The sequence below is a fragment of the Eptatretus burgeri genome, chromosome 15 (genome assembly GCF_056783735.1).
Source record: "Eptatretus burgeri isolate ZD-2024b chromosome 15, Ebu_testis_v1, whole genome shotgun sequence".
NCBI lineage: Eukaryota > Metazoa > Chordata > Myxini > Myxiniformes > Myxinidae > Eptatretus > Eptatretus burgeri.
Genome location: NC_140975.1, coordinates 64,129,777 through 64,148,811, shown reverse-complemented (window position 1 = coordinate 64,148,811; position 19,035 = coordinate 64,129,777). Strand labels below are relative to the sequence as shown.

The following is a 19,035-nucleotide window of genomic DNA, read 5'->3' as shown; positions in this document are numbered from 1 at the left end:
GGGGGCGCCACGGGCAAGGTGTTCGAGATAGAGCAAAATGGTTTCAAGACTTTTGGTGGGGAATGACCTCAAGATTATGCATAAAAAATATTGTCATCCTAACTCGCAAAGTTTGGGCGGTCGTATGATTTTATGTCAAAATTCGCAATTTTCTAAGTTCGTAACCTTGTGACCTTGACCTTGGAACGAACATGAAAAATCGAGCTCCGTGCGGCTATGCAGGTGCCATTGGGCTAACCAAATACCGAAACCCCTGCCAGATTCGACAAACCCCCTCGGAGAAGATGGATTTTTATGTCAAAATTCGCAATTTTCAAAGTTCGTGACCTTGTGACCTTGACCTTGGGACAAAAATGAAAAAAAAAAAATAGAGCTCTGTGGGGTTATGCAGGTGCCATTGGGCTAACCAAATACCGAAACCCCTGCCAGATTCGACAAACCCCCGAGGAGAAGATGCAAATTGAAATTGGATACCCCCTAAAAACTCATTTCGCAATTTTCTAAGTTCGTGACCTTGTGACCTTGACACAAAAATGAAAAAAAAAATCGAGCTGTGCGGGGCTATGCAGGTGCCATTGGGCTAACCAAATACCGAAATCGTTCATTCAACCAATCTCACATGTCAAACTCACTCATCCAACCAATCTGAACAACCCAACTCACTCATCCAACCAACCTCAACCATCACACTCGCACATCTGCCTTAAAATTAACTTATTATTTCATATTGCTTAAAAAAAAACTTTTGAAGAAAATATGTGGCTATTTCCTTTCTCCTGTGGATTATCAATCTAAATCTGGGTTAGCCACAGTGGCTAATTCCTTTTGAAAGCCAGAGACACCTCCTACAATATTATGTCAAGATCGACAAACCAATATATGTTATATTATAATATATATATATATATATATATATATATATATATATATATATATATATATATATATATATATATATATATATATATAGTTGTGGTTGACGAAATTCGCAAACCACCATTCAGGTCCCTTAGGTGAGATATCTCTGTAAGTATATGTGTAGTTAGCCCAAACCCGTTGTTTAGAGGGAATAAATGTCATTCATTCGGGCTGCGACCCTTTTAGATAGCCGTTTTTCTTTTACTATCTTTATTTTGGACCAACCGCCATTACTACCACCACAACCACCACCAACCGCATGTCGACAACCACAGCCACCTTCTCCAGAACCGCCTTCACAACATCCACCTTCTCCACAACCGCTCACACACCAACCACCAACCGCAACGCCGCTTCACAACAACAACAACGCCAACAGCCACGACCTTTACCGTCACAACTCGCCCTCGCAACCATCGCATCACCGCCATTCCCGCACCGCTTGTGGGCACCGATCCTGGACTCGTACAGGGCGCGCACCGAGCAGCGGGTGCAAAAAGTGGCCTTTCCGAGAAATCGGATCAAGAATGATTCACGCCCACTTTTCCTCTGTCCAATGGGCGAGCGTGGCTCCGCCCCCGAGCCGATCCTGATCCAAAAATCTGCATATGGTTTCTCCTGTCGCACTATAAAGCGCCGAGCGCGGGGCGAATCGGGGGGAGAGTTGGAGAGTTGTGGCGGCGGCGAATTCAGTCGAGTTAAGAGTTTCTGTTTCGGGCTCGAAGAGTTGGAGAGTTCTGGCGGCGGCGAAATCAGTCGAGAGAGTGTCTGTCGGGGTCCGGAGAGTTTTGGAGAAGCCAAGGAGCTTTGTGGAGGTCTGCGCTCGTGTCAGAGTCGGGGAGCTGCGGAGAGGGGAGGCCGGGAACGTGGTCGAGGTCGCAGTGGCGTCGCTCGTCGCGGGACCCAAGCCAGCCAGATATCCTCTTTCCCCCCGAGCATCAACAACCCCCCCCCTGTTTCCCCCCCCGCGCTGAGATAGTGTGAGAAGGGGGCCCCGTTCCCACCCCATTCCAGGCAGTGCCAGCGAGGCCCGCGGAGTCGGGGCGCCGCCGCCATTTTGCGGCTCATCACCAGACGGGTAGGCTCGACGCGGTCTCGGCCCCAGGCCCGTCTGCCCCCTTGTCATTGAGGGTGGCCCCTTTTTCTTTTGCTTTGGAGTATATGTGTTGTCGGCGCCGTCTGTGAAGTAAAACTGTGTAAGTGTTGCCGTGTGCTCGCGTAGTCGGTAGTAGATCTGCATTGTGTCTCTTTTGTTGCATTTGCTTTTTGTGCATAATTGTTGTGTTACTTTTACATTTGCTTTTTGTGCAGAATTGTCGTGTTACTTTTACATTTGCTTTTGGTGCATAATTGTATATGTGTGCTTTCCGTTTGCCGCGGAATAAATGTGCTTTATGTTGAACTGTTTCTCCCGTTTCGCTTCGTCTTTTCTCTAATTGAATCTCCATCTTACTTCACATAAAGGGTTGGTCGTGGGCTAAATACGCCCGATAATTAATCGGAACCGTTGAGGTTGACGATAACACCGCTCGGTTATCCCGATAGTACGGAACGGGTCGCTTAAAGTGGCCAGTGTCCGAAGTCGACCTGCGGCGAGGTGCGATCGCCCTGCATACCCTCCGTGTGGGTACTTAAGTAGGTCGAATTTGGCGAACAACCCTATCCCACGCGGGGGGCCGATTAGCATGATCGTGGTGAGGCCGAAAGGCCCACCCGTGACTAGTTCCCGGCGTTAGTCCGAGAGGGTCACGACGGGATTGTCCGTCCGGTGGGCGACGTGCCGCGATTCGAGTTACGTGGCCGCTCACACGCCGGCGGGCGCGAATACCGCAACAATATATATATATATATATATATATATATATATATATATATATATATATATATATATATATATATATATATATATATATATCATTATTGATAGATTGACTTCTATATTATTTCCCTGAAAAGAGTAGTTAGTAGTTATTATTGCTTACTAAATTGCTATACTACCGAGTACCCATCCCATACCGAAGTGAAAACGCACCCAATCGATAATTCTTGGGAAAAATGCCAGAGGCATAGAAAAGGCCCCTTTATTTGGTATGTGCCATGTGGCAAACTATAAAAAAGAAGGGACATTCCATGGATTGTGGAAAATTTCCAGAAGATAGAAAATAAGGCACATTCAAAAAAGTCTTGTGTGCATGCTGTACTACCTTTGTGTTCTTCGAAAGAACCAAGTAATGCTCGAGAAAAGTTCATATAAAGGGGCGCCCTTAGTCTGGAGGAAATCAGGCAAAATCAGCCCAACCTTGCAGCGGAAGACCTATATGAGATTTTGATTGATTTTGACTCCTTACATTGTATACTTTTAGAAACTGATGAGTACCGGTGGAGTATTGCTTGGTAAAACCCGCTAATCAAGATGGCATCCAAGATGGCCGCCATAATACTGCTGATTTGGTAACTTTGTTATCAAGTGTCACAATTCATGATGTAATACCTCTTTTTGGGAGGTTTTGGGGGTTGGGAATTCAAATATGATGTTATTTTGGCATTTTTAGGTGAAACTCACATGACAGAGTCAAGGTAAAGGCCATTCATTAGTGAAAAATGATCATTTCAATGCATTTCTCAAAGATGACTGTAATAATAGTGCCCATTTTTAAAACTTTTTAAACTAAGTGTTACAAATCACCATATACTACTTATTTTGGGGGATTGGGCATTGGGTGGGTTATAAATCTATTGATGACATTATTTTTGTGATTGGACATGAAGGTCACATGTTAAGGTTGTGGTCACTATCTCAAATTTGGAGAGAAAAAAAAAAATAACCATTCCATTCACATTTAAGCATAAGACATCATTCACAAATGTTGAATGTGAAATATTTATTATGAATAAATATTAATTACCCAACTTAATCTAAATGTCTTACTGTAAAAATCAAGGTCACACACATTATCATGTCTGGGTACTCTATAACACCATATTTTAATAAATCAAAAGAATGATACCTGTCATAGATCTTTACCAAACGATAGTCAAAATCGTAAATTTAGTCAAAATTATGTATTTGGAGTATTAGCATTGTAATAATCGAAACAACAAATTCCATATTGCAAAGCATGGTGTAACTATTAAACTATCTACATAACTAAAGACTAATTTGACTAATAAATCATTTTGACTAACAATTCTAAAGAGCTTGTGCTAATCCAGAGCAAGTACATGTATTCAGTTCATATCAGAAAATGCACTCTTATTGTTCGACTAAGCACACAGAGAGCTAATACAATTACAGCATCAAGTAATAATATTGAGGCATAAGTGGTAGACTTTTAGCAAGGTGAGAAGTGACCTTCAATTCATACCTCAGGCCCCCTCTCATCGTGATCCTATCCCCAATATTTTCATCCATGGATTGAGCATCATCTTGATCCTCTGTTGAGCTACAAGTGAATGGATTATGGCATCCTGTATTACACTCTGCACATTTGCAGAAAATGGCACAACCTGTGTTGTTCTTGTGGCAGGAACAACGCTTTGTCTTGCAGGATTTTTCTGAATCACAGCTGCAACAAAGGGTTCTTAGAAGGCCATCGGGTGCTATGGGGGTGTTGGGAGGAAGTTGAATTGGTACTAAGCTCCTGGTGATGAGATCCTTCTCCCATCCATATTGAGAGGGGTCCATGTCTGGATGATCAGGATATGCAGCAGAACGCCAAACTGCCACCTGGTAATGGGCTCGAAGAATATGTAGTGTGAAGGCTTCTGTTGTTGGTGGGAGGGTCTCAAGTTTGAAGTTTTTGCACTTGCCTTTCATCATGTTCTTCCACTTCTCTTGTGGGAAGCTTTTTTTTCTTTACGACAAACTCATTCACACACATTTCTTTCACGAGCTCTGAAGCCCACCCTCATTTTTCCTCAGAAACATTCTTTCGCGAGCTCCGACACCCGTCTTTTTTGAGAACGCACGGGTCGTTATGGTAACTGCTCCCCAGTGGGGCGGGTGAGCTTGGGGCGGACGGTACCCCGCGGAGACGGCCCGGGGATATAAAAACGAGCGAAAGAAAGCGTGAGGTATGTTCTGCGAGGAGAGACGTTCTGAGATATAAAAAGTGATGAAACAGTGAAAGAGGGACGTTCTGTGAGGAGAGACTTTCTGAGATATAAAAAAGTGAGCAAAAAGTTAAAGAGGGACGTTCTGAGAGGAGAGAGACATTCTGAAGAGAAAGAGATACTTTCTGAGGAGAAAAAGTCTGGACTTTTTCTCTTCACACTTTTTCTCTTCAGAGAGGAAAAAGCAAAGGGCGAGAGAAGCTACCAAGAAGCGGGTGTCTGACCAGCAACGAAGAGACAATTCGCCCTTCCAGTGCTTCGGCAAGCGAGCGTGTGGTGCGCGTGTGGGTGTGAACAAAGCCGCAGACAAGTGAGGCACGGGTCGATCACCAACGACACCAGGGTCTAAACCCGCGACGGACGATCTCAGTGCTCTCCAGACTTCGACTGGTGTTCAAGGCTGCCCCACGAGAGGGAGCACGGCAAAGCTGGGTGCTGGCGACGGATGTGACACGTACGCACACATTTTCAGGACGTTTTCGCTTCACGGACGACTTTCTGGTGAGTGAGACGATTCTCCCCCTTCTGAATGTGCTGGGTACCCTAGTCTGTGTTTAGCTGTGAGTAAATCAACCCCCGATAATCATCTGCTCTTTGTCTCTTTCCTGGCATTTTGATTGATTTTGCTTTGAAATTCTTTATTTACCTCAGCAAATAAAAAGTTCTTTTTATTTATTTATTTTATTATTAATAAATTATTTGTCGATTTCCAACCTGTCCGTGTTTGTCCTTTCCCTTCCATTGGTCTAGCATTGTTCGAACCGAGATAGACTGGGAGGTAATTACCACAGATTTGACCAAAAAAATCGTCGGCACGCACCAGCAGTTAAAATGCTCGGCCACCCTAATTAAAATCTAATCAGATAATAATGGTGCTTTGCCGAGGGCACGCTCCCCGCTCAGGTAACCACGTGACCTGTAGTTAAATGGAATAATTAGACGGCGGACACTGGAACTCGTGGTTGACTGGGTGGCGTTTGTGGTTTTAAAACAACCCACCGTACCACAACGTTAATTGTGAGCGGTGGCCCCAGGTCCGGCTCTACCGAGGCCAACCGGGGATTAATCCTCCCTGAGTGACAAACTGGTGTCTCCGTATTCGTGGCCGCAACAATATATATATATTTTTTTTTTGACACTTACAGTCATGTATATACCAAAAATGTGGTGAGTGCTTTTGGAGAATTTAATTATGCTCTCAGAGGTATACATATGGGGTGTTTTGAATGATAAGGAAGTGAAGATGACTCAAAGAAGCTCGGACAGATCAAGCGAAATTCAAAAGCCAGTCACCCTCTGGGTATTCTCCACAGTGCTAAGCCATTCCTGAACCGCACCAAGCTCATCCAGATCCATGTACAAGGAGTTCCATGAAGTATGGCTTCTCACACTGCGCTGGTTCTCCTCGGGAGGGCTCATTAATAAAGCTCAAAACATTGACATATTTGTTTTACCAAACTTTGTAAATTTCCCTGAGGGCTTTGTTTGCAACAATTTTTCATTTCATTTGATAGTTGATGGAAAAAAAAAAAAACTTGTACATAAATGACTGATGAAATGAAGAAAACAGATTGGTTGAGGTGTGTCTGATGAAAAATTTAGTTGATCTGCCAGAAAGGTTTGCTATGATAGCTTTTCCGATTTGATCTTAGTTTCATATGGAAGAGCTTGTATATACATCACATGCAGGCCAAAGACATTTATGTATATCCTTAAACCATTTTCATGGACATTCGTAAACAATGGCTAGGGTAACAGGGTTTATGAGATTTGAATTGTCTCCTCATGGCTTCATAAGGGTTGGATTCAGATGGTGTTACCAACAGGCCAGAACTAGCCTGTTGGGGCATTTTTACCTGAACACACAACTCGTTTTGTGAAAGAGAAAGTAATGAGAGAGTTTGGGTTCCTGTATCAAGTGTGGAGTATCTCCTCATTTGTAAAAATTAGCACATTATCCGTAAGGTGATCACGTCACCCCCCAAACCACCCACCCAATGCACGAAGGATAAAAAAAAAACCAACCTGTGAGCAAAACAGCAAGAAAACAAACCTTGCACTGAGACATGCACAGACTATTTCTGCAGAGGGGTGGTTGATGCTGTTGATTCCTTTTGCGCCTCCTAGGCATTCAAGTAGATGCAGTTGCAACTCTTATTTTTATGCTCGTCGTATATCCAAGACTTCACATATGGGAGTAGATTTCATTGCTGCAGAGATGACCCAATATTGAGTATAAAATCAGTGTACCCGGTGTTCTACTCATAATCTGATAGGAGAGCAAATAATATTCATCCTGCTGAGTCCTCCTTCACATTGCAGGATGATAAGAATACTTATTCGAGATTGCAGCTCACCATGTATGAATATACTGATTCTTTGAACTCTCGATGGGGGGTATTCATAGCTCGGAAGTAAAAAATGTTCACAAATACTGCCAAGTTCTGACTCACCACAATTGGGTGTCAATTTGGCCTGCAAAATAATCGGCATCTAAACACCCGATTGGTCACACAAGAACACACCCAAGAAACTTTGATGCAGGAGGAGGCCATTCGGCCCATCATGCCTGCACTACACCAACTCCAGTATCGTCGCCTATCCACATCCAAGCTACTCTACCTACAAGTCCTGCCAATATCCCCATACCCGTCTACCTCCAATGCATCCAGGTACCTATATGATTCAAATTTAAACATATCCACCAACTCCAATGCCACGACCTTTCCAGGGTGAATATGCTCTTTGCTGAATCTCATGGAAGATGCCTCATGAATTGTAATGAGTTAAACTGATCCTTTTCGAGTTTAAAATATCCTTGTAAAACTGATCCTTTTTCTTAATCGGCATGATCTGAAGCAGTCTCTTCAAATCATTGTTACTTTTGCAGCCGTAAGTTTTCCTGTTTATGCTGCTGGGCTTGACAAACCAGTATTTGTGTAACTGGGTGCATGCATCAACTTGTGTGCTCAAGGCAGGGAACTGTCAAATGTCTGACTTCTTAAGAATAAAATGAAATTGCTCGTTGAGCAAGGAATTGCCGGAATAACTTTGTCATATCTCCATGATCTCTGAAAAAACAAAAACCAAGAAATCAATTTGGTTCTTATAAGTCGATAATGCGACTGTTTAATGAGTTATAGCACTTAATTTGGTCATGATCATAACTTGGAAGTCAATCGGACTTGAAATAGCATTTTTATTGCAATTTGAAAGTTTTGACCCGACCCCCCCTGACATTCGACCCCTGACCGCTAAGAACTGTGTTGATGTGACACCCCAATGAGACATATGGTTGGATGCAGAATTGGAAGATGCACATTTTGGATTTGGTTTGAAGTCGAAACGACCATTTTAGCGGACATTATTGCGAAAATAAGAATTTGTTTTTCGGTGACCTTGACCTTTGACCTAGATTCATCAAAAACGACAAGTGTCCAAGTTGGACCATGGCCGACGTCTGTACCCAGTTTGGTCATGATCGCTGAAACGGTGTGGCTACTACAGGGTAAACAAACACACAGACAGAGAGACACACAGAATGACACACACAACCGACCAATATAAATTGCCGAAATCTGAAGGATTCCAGCAATTAATGAAGACAGTAAAAGGCTAAATATACCATCAGAGATGGGGAATCCCCCGCCATTGAATGAAAAAGGTCATACATATTCCAGATAATGAGGGAGGTGAATTGGAAACAAGACACCATTTGGTCATCTCGAAAAAGTTCCCCAGGGGTGAGGAACGTAGTAACCAAAAATAATTGAAATCAGATTCGCGTTTTTCCATTTATTACAAAAACCATTTTTTTCAAGATGGCCGCCCCAGTCGGCCATCTTGGATCCGGCCACGCCCAAAATCAATAGGGTTCTTCCTTTTCAGGTGGTACATGTGTGACCCAAATTTCAAATCGATATGGCGAACAGTTTATGAGTTATCGCACTCACAGCTATAAATATTGATGCCCGGACGGACGGACAGACGGACGGACAGCCAGATGACCTGGGTAACAACAATATCCCCCTTCCGCCAAGCGGCGGGGGATAAAAATGGCAGCTTTTCAGCCATGCCCCAATTATTTTATCTCATGAAGTGTGGAGAGAGAGAGTCTTATAACTGTGCCACATTGGCTTCACAGTTTCGGAAACTTGCAGCCAGCTCTCCTTGTTCCATTCACATAGCGAGGAAAGAAAGGTTCGTTGGGGGGTGGGGATTCCTTGGAAGGCTATTTGGGCCCTAAATCACTTTCACCACTGGACCTCATCAATAGATGCATAATTAATCTGAAAAAAATAAGTTTTGAAAAATAAACCAGAGGACCAAAAATGACAATTGGTATGTCTGTTACATTCCATTGCGAGATGGTATATATCAATCTGTTCCTGATTTGTTTTATTCTCACTCTATAATTGCAGCAGTGTGTTTGTAAAGTATACACCAGTTAAAAAATTTTTTGGAGAAAACTAGAATGGTACTCAGTGGAGCACATACCTCCACCAGGCTGAACAGTTTACGTTTTGTATTCCACTGATAGGCCTGATCTGCATCTGGACCTGAACCAAAATCGAATCAGCTTGCTCCTGTCGTCTACCCAACTCATCCACCAGGTTTTGTCATAATCCGTCCACAACTTTTTTAGGATGCCATACCATGTTGAGTTTATGGCCCCATCTCTTGATGGTGAAGAAACACTGAAAAAAAATCAAAAAAAAGTTCTGGTGTCCAGATCCGGATCTTCACCAAAATCGAATCAATTTGTCCTTGTCACACTCCCAACCTGTCCAAAGTTTGTCCAAATCCGTCCACAACTTTTTGAGATATTTTGCTCAGTCAAATAGACAGACAAGCAGATAGGGGTGAAAACATAACCTCCGTACACCTTTGGTGGTGGAGGTATCAGAAGTTCCAAAAAGGTCACAAAAGTTAAACTGGAAAGCATCTGAAAAATGCAAGGTCCGTCCATTTTGTAATCAGACTTCTTCTTCCACATGCTAAACTCCGTACCTTTGACGTTTTGACCAAATTCGTAATTTGTCTTCTCCATATTAATCATAAAGCTTTGTTGAAAATTTTATGACAAAAGCTCAAATTATAAAAATAAAACGTTATGGTCCAGACAGACAGACAGACAGACAGAATTGGGTCGGCTGGGGAAAGATTTTCTACTGAGTCTTTCACGAAAGAGGCTGGCCAGGCCTGATGTTCGATTGAAGGTGACTTGGTCAGGTATTATAATTAGTCTCGCTCCAAAGTGGTTGTGAGACTATTGCAAAGCCTCTGTGTGTGTGTGTTTGTATGTATACATTACATACTAGGAAAGCCTAACCGTTGCTTCGCTGATGGACCAATTAGTCGTCCTGTTTGCCAAAAATTGCCACATTGGTCACTTTGGCATCACTTTGTGGACTCAAAACAGCCTCTAAGGCCATGGTGACACAACCCACATTGCTTACTTCACAAATTTGTATCTATGCCTGAGTTTGGAGTCTGAAAATTCCACCTCCTCTGCTCCCCCCAAACCCTCGCATGCCCCTTGCTGCGAGAAATGTTTCCCTCACACGATGTCCCTGGCTCCATCTGGTTATTATTTTCCCACTTTAATAGGCCTCTCCATTTTGGGTGAGAAGGAGAAGGAAAGGAAGACAAATTTACTCTTGCATAGAGTGCTTTAACCCCCCTCCCCCACTCCCTCCCAGTTCCTGTCCTCACATCCTGCTCCCTCATGTCTTGTACCAACCCCCCTCCCCCCCCGCTTCTCCACAAGTCCCACTGCCAAATGCAATTCAAGAATCCCTCCTCCCCTTACACTTACCTCCTCCAAAATCTTCTCCCCCTCCCCACTTTCTCCTCCTCGCCCCCACCCTCCCTCCCAGAGTGGATAGTGATGTTTGGTGAGGTGTCGCTCTCCCCACCCCCACCCCTTCCTCGCTCTTCCCCCTTTTCATAGCTCCCCCACCCCTCCTCCCACATTGCTCCCCCTACCTTGTCTCTTCCTCTTCCCTCTCCACTCTCCCCCCCCTTCTCCCTTTCCTATCCTTCCCCTTCCTCACTCACTCTCATCTCCACCTCCCCCCCCCACCCCTGTTCAAGGGACTATTTAGGACTGATTGTTTAGTTTTTAATTGAAAACTGCTTCCCCAGAGTGAAGCATGTATGAATCAAATATGGAGTGAGCCGACTGGAGGGGTGCAAAGGTCACTACATGTACGAGCATGCATGCATGCAAGCGGGCCTTTGCGAGGTAGATAGCGTGGGTTTTAAATACTCCCACCTGGTTTTATATCGAACACAGTGGTTAAAAAGAAAATGTTGCTTTTTGGGTGTGTTTTATTATCCTTCCCTTCTCCTCACACTGCCTTCCTTTCCCCCACCTCTCCTCACTCTCCCTCCATCCTTGCTCTCCCACCCCTCCTCTCCCTTTTTCCTCCACCTCCCCACTCTCACTCCTCTCTCCCCCATCCCTCTCCCCCCCTCTTTTTCTCCTCCCTCCTTGTATTCCCATCAGCGAAGCGACGGGTTGTATTTGCTAGTATGAAATACATGAGGGATCGTTGGGGTAAAACTGTGATAAAGTAGAAAGGAGTGGCAAGAGAGGAGTGATAAAAAAAGAAAGGTGTAGAATTTCCAGATTGGGTAATTTTTGAACAGCACCTCCTCACCTTCAGGCGATGCTCGATATCAATCAAAATTAATCTCGCACACAAAAAATGTTCCAATGGTCCTCAAGGTGTGTCTCTGCTTTGTATTTCAAAATTCCTTGTTTAGATGACTGTGAGTGATAATCTTAGCATCTAATCTTAGTTGCCAAGAATGATGTGGCTTGACACATGCAGTGCCCACAGAAAGTCCACACCCTCTTTCAAAGTTTTCACCTTTTGTTGCCTTATAGCCTGGAATTATTAAATTACCTTAAATCAGACTTTTCCACCTTTATTTACACATCGTAACCCACAACTTCCAAGTGAAAAACAAATTCTATAAATTTCAGAAAATTAAATAAAAATACAAAACTAGAATAAAGAAAATGCAAAAATAAAAACGAGAAAAAAAGATCCAAAGAAAATGCAAAAAAAAAAAAAGTTTTTAATCAATTAAAGAAAAATATTTTTTGTATGTTTCTTTTGTAGTTTTTTTTATATGACCCCCACCAACAGCACTTAATTAACCAACAGCACAATCTCAATAGTTAACCACCCTTAACAAGACCCCCACCAACAGCACTCCGTACACAATCACCAAAGCTCTAACACGTAAGTGAAGTTTCCCCTCGATCTGTCAAGCTGTTCAGGAGAAGATTTTTAAATGTTTATTATTCAAAATATCACAGCTGCCAAACTATGTGACCAGTGACATCATACATGGTGAAATTTTTTGTTCCTCATGGATAGGTGATCATACCTGTAAAGTTTTGTCTCGATCTGTTCAGCCATTACATTACAGAAGAGAAGAAGATATTTGAAGGTGTTATGCTAAAAACAATATGGCTGCCAAAACACGTGACCGATTAAACGTCATCTATTTTTTTGTAATTATAATTTAGCCCGAGATGACCCTCAAACATTTTCATACTGATAGTGTTTGACAGATGCAATTATGACATCATAACGAAGTCACGAATGACATCATCCAAAAAAAGAAATCACACTTGTTTCCCATGGGGAGTACTTTAAGTGTGCCAAGTTTCAATTTTTTGCATGGATCGGTTTCGGAGATGGAGGTCCGAAGTTTTTCGGTTTTTCCAACATGGATGCCACCCTCACATGACCTATGACGTCATAATTATCATGAAAAAAATTCTGCATGATGAGTCGCATTCATGGTCAAAATTTTGTGTCAATCAGATAAGCGGTTGCAGAGAAAACAGAAAATTTTACATACGTATGTACCGACGGACGGACGGACAACCCGAAAACATGCCACCAGCGATATCGTCACCGGAAGCATACAAAATATATTTCACTCCATAACGATTCTCATTATTCCTTTTGAATTTCCTTCTGCCCTTGGTTCTACACCCTACACCCCCCTCTCTTTTCTCCAACCTGAATCTACATTAAATATAAATGCTTTTTTAAAATAAAATAAATCATTTTAAGAATGCATTTCAACCCTTGCATCTCTTTCACAATTGTGATATTTTTTTCTTCTCCACCATGATATTTGTCTTTTCTTCTTCAAACGGATTATTTTTCTGAGGTTTTTGTCTGTTATGCACCTTGTCCACAAACTTCACCCCTTGGTCACCCCCTCACATACACTTCAGCATTTTTCTGTGTGTTTAACAAGCTTTCTTATCTCCCATACAATGATCTTTATCTCTGTCTTTCAAAGTTGGGAATATGGAGTCAGGAAAGCATACACCCCCATCCCATCCCCTCAAAGCTTCATGTCCCCCCCCACCCCTTTTCTAATCCTACCTCACCACACCATCTCATTACTTCCCCTCACCCCACCCCCTGAATGCTTCCTCCTCACCTCACCCGATAAAACCTTCTCCCACACCCCACACACTCAAAACCTCACCTCCACCCCACACACTTAAACCTTCCCCCACACTCAATCCTCCCAAAGCCTCACCTTGCTCCCACAAAGCCCCCCTATATTGCACTATCCCAACACCACCTCCCCCTATCTCTAACTGTGTCTTTTCAAGTCTGTCTCTGGTGTATGCTCCCCTTCCATTCCATCCCTTATTTCAAATGGCACCACAGCCGACTCTGCTTGTGAGGTGTAATGTCTGAATTATGTGTTTGCTTTGAAATCTTGTCTCAACAACCCCTCACTCTCAGTACCCATCCTTCCCAGTCACAACAAACTGCTCCTGGACCCTGTGTCAATAACTCCATCCTTTGCTGTGCATCCCTCATCGTTCAGATAGGTGGGCTACAACCTCCTCCCTCTCTTCAGACCTTTAAAAAAAAATCACAAGATCGTCAAATACTTGGAATGTCTCTTTCAATCCTGACAAACCTCACACTCTCACTATCTCTCTCTGAAAGGACCATCTGGCAAACCCACCGATCTACTTTCTCAACAATCCTCTTGAAGAAGTTCAGTCATTCATACTCCTGTCTCTCACTATCAGCCATGATCTTTCTTGAGCAAATTAAAGTTGTATTCCAGAGCCAGCACTGACTGAGCATCCTCAGTCATAGAAAGTCCTTCCTTGGCACACCTGAACCCTATCCACTGACAAGGCCTTCATCTGCAGCTTGATGGAGTACTGCCTTCCCCTCTTCCTCACATATTGATCAGCTTGACGCCATGGAAACCAAGGCCTTCAAGATCATTGGCATCTTCTGTGATGAAGCTGAGTTGATGGGCTTATCACTTCACCATCGCAGACAGGTCGGTGGTCTCTCTGTCTTGACCACCTCCTTTGTGGTATTGCAACCTCTGTTCTTTCCATGCTTCATCCCACCAGTTTTCTACAAAACTCGCATGGTCCACCATCAACCCTCTTCTGGTGGAACTACCTAAATCCAGGAACATTGTTCACCTCCACATATTTGTTCCTCTTTTTTTTCAAACCTGTGGAATTAACTTCCACATCCTCTTCCATCTCATTTGTCCCTCCAGGTTTTCAAGACCGCTGCTCACCATCATCTCAGGTTGTCCCCAATCCAAAATCATGATCTTTTCTAACCTTATTCGCCAAACAAAAATCCCATCTCCAGTATTCCAGTTTTCCCACCTTAGAGTTTCCTCCTGTATCCATTTCGTCCATCCCATGCATCCTTTGTATCCATTTTGTCCACTCCATACATGCGTGTTTTACGTCCTTTGCTGTTTTTGTCCATTACATCCTGATCCGTTTACTGTACTCGCTCTTCCACGAGCCTTGACTATGTAAACAATTTTCTCTTTTAATAGTCAGTCCCTCTGTGCTGCACATCCCATGTAATCTGAAGGGACACTACGCCGCACGAATTGAGTGGCTGCTGTGGGTAATTCTAAGACACTTGACTTGTTGCCATAGATACCCATACAAATGGTATGATAGATGAGCGTCGAGTCGTAGTTGCGATTGCAAAATGAGGATATTGTATGCCTGCTCATGCAGTTAATGAAAATATTAATTGTGTATTTGGCACAATCTCAATTAGATTATCTTATGCTGGATATGGAGCTGAGTTTCATGTTGCATTCTTTTGTGTGGCATGTGGGATCGAGTTCTGGAAGACTGGAATGTATCAATTTCATCAAACTCGTTGTTAATCAATTTATTTCAATGTTGGGGGATATAAAGTAAGACAGTGATGGTATGATTATTATTGCTGCAGATAGTAGGCATCGCATGCCACGGCCTTACTGTTTCGCAACGCAAAATATATCAAACTCAAACCTCCAGTTGCAGTCAATTGCTTGCTGTGTCAGATCGCAACGGTTGCGCATCACATGTGAGCTGCAAGCCATTAGGTTTGCATGAGTGGTGCTCGGTGTATTGTATTCACTTGGCTCACATTCCACAGGTGCTATTTATGAAATCACCGACAGGGTTATGGGAACTAGCATGGAAAGAAGAAGCAGAATGCCATTAGAGCTGGAGTAAAAGGTAGAAGTTGATTAACTGAATTTGGAAGGAACACAGCACTGAATCAGTGTGCCACATATGAACGAAGAAAGGAAGAAAACGAGGATTGCACTGAAGATTGCTGATGTGCCGATACCAATACGTATTGAGTTCGACCAATCAAGAGTTTGGCCGCATAAATAAGGTAGACCACTCTACTCCCCACTGGAAGCACTCCCCACAATTTGGCTGACGAGTACACACTAGGTGAGGAGTTCGAGACTTTTCTTAATTCAGGGCTATGGCACATCCCTCCAACAACCCCAGGGGTCACCTTTGGTGTTGCTGAAAAAGAAAAGATGGCTCCAGGTAGTTTTGCACAGATTACCATCAGCTCAGTGTTGCTAACAGGAAGGATCCCTGCATCACATCATTGGTCATGCAAGTGAGTAGAGGCAGTTGGGATTGCAGTAGACCAATGACATCGGATTGTAGTAAACCCTACGGTACATTGTATCAAAGGTCATGCACGTAAGTGAGCAGGGGCAGTTGGGATTGGTGTCCAGTAGACCAATGACAAGTTCTGCAGCCAAAAATTATGCCATTTGTTTTTTACGTCCCAGACTGAATCTCCTCCATAAGGAAAGCTACTGCATTCACTTTTTACGATAAACATTCTCCCGTTGCCCTCACCAACAACCATCCATAGGAAGTTTGACTCAGATGGAGTATCCCTTCCCAAGTATCGACCGTTGCTTTCCACCGATGATCCAACAGCAACACGGTAATTCTCCTGAGACCTACATTTCCAAAAGTTTAAAATACAAATCCTTGATAACGCTGCAGCCAGTTATACCCAAACCCGAAACCTCTGGCAGACCAGCCAGGTGTCCTCATCTTAACACCAATGAACCACAACCACAAACAAGACTTCAAATCCACAATCATAACTCACCTGCAAATCCTTGTTCTCCCTTTCCTCCTGTCGACAGAACTGTCTTCCAGCTTCTGCCCAGTCCTGCTTCTCTTGTCAGGCACTTAAGTATTCAGCCAACGCCTGTAAAATATTATATCCAGCTTCCTTTCAGCTGATGTTACCTTTCTAGACCAGCCCATCAATTTAAATGCTGAGAAACTCCCACTGTCAAAATGCCATTCATCTCCTTTGTCTTTCCCATGCTGAGGTATCCATCTATTGTATTTATGATTCACTTCCAAGGAATTGGCGAAGGGAGAGGACATTAGACCCGTCAAACCAGCGCAATAGTTGCCAACCTATGGTTGTCTATCCGTGCTCTATTCTCTTTCAATGCTGCATGTCAAGCAAGGGAGTAGCACGTACCATTTTTAATGTCTTTGGTATGACTCGACCGGGGTTCGAACCACCGACCTCCCAGGCTCAGAACAGACACTCTAACCATCACACTACCAAGTTGGATTGAATATTTTTAAAAATTGATAAAACAAAAACAAATGCTAGTTATCTGTTAAGATCTTACTTGGTGCTGGTTAACACTGGACAACAAAGATTTTGCTACTGGGGGGGGGGACATATGTTCTAGACTAAATCGAGGATGCTGATTCTGAATCTGAAGTCAGAATTTTCTCAGCACATCAGGATTTTGAGTTGTACACATGGTCCAATCAGGGCCGGCGCCAGACTATTTTGCGCCCTAGGCAAGGCTGGCGACTTGCATCCCCCCCAAAAAAATTTCCAACTTCCATTTTTCAAAACAGATGTTTTGTAGAAAAAAATAAAAAGCGCAAAACTTGAAACTGCTAAATTTATTTTACCACAATATTTTACTTACTGTCAGACAGAGAAACAAACAAAAAACAGACAGAGTTAAAAACGTCTCATAAAAGTTTCAATTTAAGACATCAAAATTTCACTTTGCGTGCCTTTTCCTTTGCAAATGTTGTCACCAATTCAACCAAAATCAAGTGCTGATGCTTGGGCATGTTCAATTGATATTGTTGCCAAGCCAACTAGTCTCTTTTCCAACATTGTAGAGCGTGTGTAAGTTTTTACAAGTTTGAGCTTTGAGAAACTACGTTCACCACTTGCCACTGATACTAGAAGTGTGAAAAGGATCCGTAGAGCAACGGAAACATTAGGCACATTATCCAGGAGTTTTTGTTGTAGTATGAAGAGAAGTACTTCTTGTGGCGGCATAGACTTTGGAAGTCTTCGAGCTATTACTACAAGTTCGCAATACAGATCTTTAGCATCAAAACTGTGACCCTTAAAAGTCAGTAATGCACCCCTCTGAGGTCTGCGCCCCAGGTGGCTGCCTAGTTGGCCTTATGATAGCGCTGGCCCTGGTGGGTGAATTTGAGTGATCATAGATTTTTTTTTGTATTTTTTGTTTCAATTATAGCAATACAACTGTTGTAGAATATTATTTCTCATAAAAAGATATTTAGAATGCACTTTAAATTATTAAAAATGGATGAAAACTGACCAAGCTATGAATTTTTCAGTAAAATTTTCCATGCAGCATTACAATTTTTTACTAACCCGAACCCTAACCCCATCAGCGAACCCTAACCCTAACCCTGACCCGAACCCTTATGAAAGGCTTTGTAAAGGCATTGGATCACGACGGTAATGGCTTCCAAAATCTCAGGGAGAAGTTTGGTGCAGAGAAAACTGATATGATGCTAAGCTCAAAGCAGGAATTTTCGTTGGGCCCTAGATCCGAGAACTGGTGTGTGAACCAGAGTTCAAAAATAATCTGAACCCACGGGAGTTTGCAGCATGGGAAGCATTGTGTTGGTTGTGCAGAACTTTGTTGGCAACCACAGAGCTGCACAGTATGCGGAATTAGTGGACAACATGCTAAGGCCTGAATGCGCTGTAGGATCTGAATGGCTGTGGGCTGTAAGATCTCTCTTAAAATGCACTTCTTGCATTCTCATCTTTATTTCTTCCCACCTAATCTGGGTGAGGTAAGCGATGAGGAGGGTGAAAAGTTCCACCAAGACATTTCGGTCATGGAAACTAGGGGTTAAGACCGGTTCAACCCAAACATGATGGGTGATTACTGCTGGTTCCTACAACGGGAGACTAATTCCACATACAAGAGCAAGTGTCTCGCCCACTTCTGAACAGTGCCGACACTGACTATATTGAAAGGAAGAGTGTAAACTTAAAGTGTTGTTTCTGAATCGCTCACAATGGGGCAGATTTCACGATCAAGTTTACACCCTCCCAAGGATGATCATGTTTTATTGCCTACACCACTGAAGGTGGAAGGAGGTTATGTTTTCACCCCTCTCTCTCTCTGTTTGTTACTTGCAAATCGAAGATTTTTCAAATTTATTGGTTGGTCGATTTTGTTATTCTGTTTGTTTGTCTGTCTGTCTGTCTGTCTGTCAATCGCCTATAGGTGACAATTTTAAACCGATCTTCATGAAACTTCACCACATGGTAGAGGAGAGTAATTTGTCAAAAGCAAGAAGAAAGTTTTTGAGGCCAAAGG

The 19,035-nt window shown here is 43.0% G+C and overlaps 1 protein-coding gene across 1 annotated transcript in view; it reads right to left on the bottom strand.

Moving 5' to 3' along the window:
* LOC147012336 (protein-glutamine gamma-glutamyltransferase K-like) overlaps positions 1–16,626 on the bottom strand; it is a 48,224-nt gene extending 31,598 nt beyond the window's left edge. Inside the window, exon 1 of the mRNA XM_085856412.1 lies at positions 16,506–16,626. The gene's annotated coding sequence lies outside the window, so the exon portion shown is untranslated. The remainder of the gene's footprint in view (positions 1–16,505) is intronic.
* Between the last annotated feature and the right edge of the window lie 2,409 nt (positions 16,627–19,035).